Genomic DNA, 3756 nt, shown 5'->3' with positions numbered 1-3756 from the left:
TGGCAGGCTCCCTGACTGACTCTGTGCAGCTCCCAGGAAGGGGGCCGCATTCCTCTCCAGCTGGATGGTTGGGCCTGGCCCTAGCAAGCCCTGCTGCCCCAGAAGCAGGACAACTAGCGTGGAAGCAGCCGGCATCAGCTCAGCAATGCAAGGGTTAATGGGGCCGGGCAGACAAGGCACTACAGATCCTGTAGGAATGTTTCCAAAAGGATTGGGACGGGACGGGGCCCATGGGTGCAATGGAGTCACCCCCCCATGACTTGGTGCAGCCAGGGGCAGCTGCATTGTAGCCATCATCCATGACAAGGTGGGCAGCCCTGGGCGACTGGTGTGTTCCTGGGTTGCATGCATCTTCCACCCACCACTGACTCAGTGGGTGTCCTGTAGGGTCGCTGCCATCCCCATGCGGCTGGGGGCCAAGGAGGGGCTGGGGGTCAATGAGGGCCCCAGCCTGTGGGGTTGCTGCCCTCCTGTAGGGCTGGCGGTCAGGGTGGGAATGCGGGTCAGAGAGGCAGGTCTGGCCTTACCATGAGGCGAATGGAGGCGGAAGCCTCAGGTGCCAGACTGTGTGGAGGATGCCACTAGCACCCAGAGTGTAGAAAATTGTGTCTGCTGCTGGTGCATATGTTTTGTCTCTGCTCTAGATGCACAGAAATGGTGGAGTGCTGTGCTGGAGGAAGGAAGGTGCAAGAGACATAACAGCCAGGCAGGAGAAAAGGTGAGAGGGAATAACAGAAAGCAGCAGGAGCTGCAGGGATATAGGAGGAGGAGCCTCTTGTGACCTCTCCAGCATCCCCAGGAGCCTGGACTGATTCACACCAGCTTCTCAGGGAGCTTCTTGTTTCCTGCCGCTTCCCTAAACCCATTTGAGGAGAACAGGCAGTCAACTGAAGCAGTAGGAGCCAGTTAGACCCTTAAGATGCTGATATCTTCCCTCACTCAGGCCCTGCTACCAGCCTGCTTATTTGTCCCCTTCCACTGAGTGTTGAGAGCCACTCAGGGTGACCAGATGTCCCGATTTTACAGGGACAGTCCCGATTTTTGGGTCTTTTTCTCACATAGGCTCCTATTACCCCCCCACCCCCATCCCAATTTTTCACATTTGCTGTCTGGTCACTCTAGAGCCACTCTAGCTGGCACAGAACAGCAGTCATGAGTGAAAGAAGAAAACGCCCCTCTGGGGCATCATTCAGAAAAAGAAAGAATTGGCACAGAACAGCAGTCATGAGTGAAAGAAGAAAACGCCCCTCTGGGGCAGCATTCAGAAAAAGAAAGAAAGCAAAGGAAGCTTTTCTGTCTAAGCAGGAAGGAGCTCTCCTGGGATACATAGACACAAATGTTCACAGTGAGCCTTCCGGCCCCAGTGAGGATGTGAGTGGTGAGGAGATGCCTGATCTTCCACTTAGTCAGAGTGCAGGTGACCTGACAGCTACTGCAGCATCCATATCTCCATCTCAAATGGATATAACCATGCACATTCCTGAAGAAAAGTGTAGCTCAGAGAAGACTCTGGTGGAGGCGCAAGAAACAGCTGCTGCTGAGTTTAGTTCCTTAAGTCTAGATGATCCAGGACTGTGGAGCCACTTGAGCAGTAGCCTGAGGGACTTCCGTGTACTGCATGGGCCACAGCAAATGCAAAACTTCATGTTCCCCAAAAACAATTAAAATAGAAGTTTCCATCCAACACATTACTGGCGTGAAATCCCCAATGGTGACAAAGTGGAGAGGCCATGGCTTATGTACTCAAAAACCCAGAATGCTGCATACTGTCTTTGTTGCAAACTCTTCCAGGCTAATGTTCCAGCCACACTGGGTTTTACAGGAACAAAGGACTGTCTAGAAAATCTGGCTAGAAATCTGGCATGCCATGAGAAGGCAGCAATTCACCAGAGAGCATTCCATAGGTGGAAAGAGCTTGAGATGAGAATAAGGTTAAAGGCCACCATAGATGATCAGCATCAAGAGAAGATTGCATCAGTCTCTTTACTGGCGATATGTTCTGAAAAGGCTCATCGCCATTGTGAGAATGCTTGCTACCCAAAACCTAGCACTGCGTGGCACTTCAGATCAGCTGTATGTGCCAAACAATGGAAATATCTTTAAAATTGTGGAGCTGATGGCTGAGTTTGATGCTGTACTCCAGGAGCATCTAAGAAGGGTCACCACCCAAGAAATGTACACACACCACCACCTTGGAAAAACAATTTAAGATGAGCTCATACAGTTACTGGCAACAAAAGTCAAACAGAAGATTGTGGCAGATCTGAAGTCAGCAAGCTATGGCTGTTATTCTGGACTGCACACCTGACATCAGCCATATGGAATGAATGACTTTAATGATGCATTTTGTAACAACAACAGAACCTAGTGAAAAGGTCCCTGCAAATGGTGACTGTCAGAGACCATTTGCTCCACCAATATTTAGGAACATGAACCCAGCTCCACCAATGTCTGGGCTTACCGTGCTTTAGGGGCCACGCGCTTCAGTGGAACACAGAGTCCAGGGAGGCCTGGGGGATTAGTGGGGGGCCTGGCATCGGCAGCAGCAAGCAAGCAACCCAACCCCAGCCTGCTCCACTCCACCCTGCCAGCTCCCAGCATCGCTTGGGGGAGGGGTGGAAGCTGGAAAGAGGCAGAGCAGGGGCTTGGGGAAAGGGGTGGAATGGGGGCGGGCTGGGGCTGGTAACTAGCATGGAAGCAGCCGGCACCAGCTCAGCAATGCAAGGGTTAACGGTGCAGGGCAGATGAGGCATTACCAGCCCTGTGGGAAAGGACTGGGACGTGCTGGAGCGCGCAGTTGTGCTTCCCAGAGAGGAGTGGGGACAAGCGGCTTCACTGCGAGACAGCTGGCGCCAGCAAACGCTTGCCTGCCAGAGCCACTGGGCAGAGGCTGGCAGGGCCCGAGGCAGCCTGGCTCCTGCGAGGGAGGTTGCAGACCAAGCCCAGCCCAATGAATGGGAGGCAGGCAGGGGGAATAGTCAGGGTGGGGAAGGCACACATCCCCTTGCTGCATTTCCTCAGCAGCCCCCTCCATTGGGTTTGCACGCTGCCCTATATCCTCCCCAATGCCAGCTCCAGGGATGACCTGGATCAAAAAATCTTGACATCTTTTTATGATGAGATTACAAGTGCGGTTGACAAAGCTAGTAACTAGGTTGAGCACATACTTATGAGAGACGCGAGGAACTGGTATTTAACTCAGAAGAGAAGATTAAGTGTGTACGCTTCAGCTACCTGAAAGGGGATCCCAAAAGAGGATGCGCATCTAAATTGTTCTCAGTGTATCTGATGACAGAAACAAAGGATTAATGATCTCAAAGTGCATGGCAGAGTCTTAGTTGGATATTAGGGGAAACACTATTCATCAAGGAGTTGGAAGCACTGGGAATGGGTTTCCTTTAGGGCTGTGAAATCCATTCCTTTAATAGTTTTAAGGCCAGTCTGTGGACAATAGCCCTAGCTGGGATGATTAGTTGCAGAAATTTGTCCTGCTGGAGCATGGGTGGGACTATATACCTTCTGAGCTTCTTCCAAACCCTATATTCTATATTCTGACCATACAGGACCCCATAAAAACACTGGAAACATACCTGCTCCATGAGATTTCTCCATTCGCAACATATTTGGAAACCTATCAGCTAGCAGTTGAATCCATTTAATGTGTCCATGCCAAAATTTTTATCGTTCTACTTTCTTAATCAAAATGTTGTCAATGCAAGTCAAATGCCTCCCAGCAGTTATTACATCAATTTACTA

This window comes from Chelonoidis abingdonii, chromosome 19 (genome assembly GCF_003597395.2).
Source record: "Chelonoidis abingdonii isolate Lonesome George chromosome 19, CheloAbing_2.0, whole genome shotgun sequence".
NCBI classification, from domain to species: domain Eukaryota; kingdom Metazoa; phylum Chordata; order Testudines; family Testudinidae; genus Chelonoidis; species Chelonoidis abingdonii.
Note: the sequence above shows the minus strand (reverse complement) of the source record.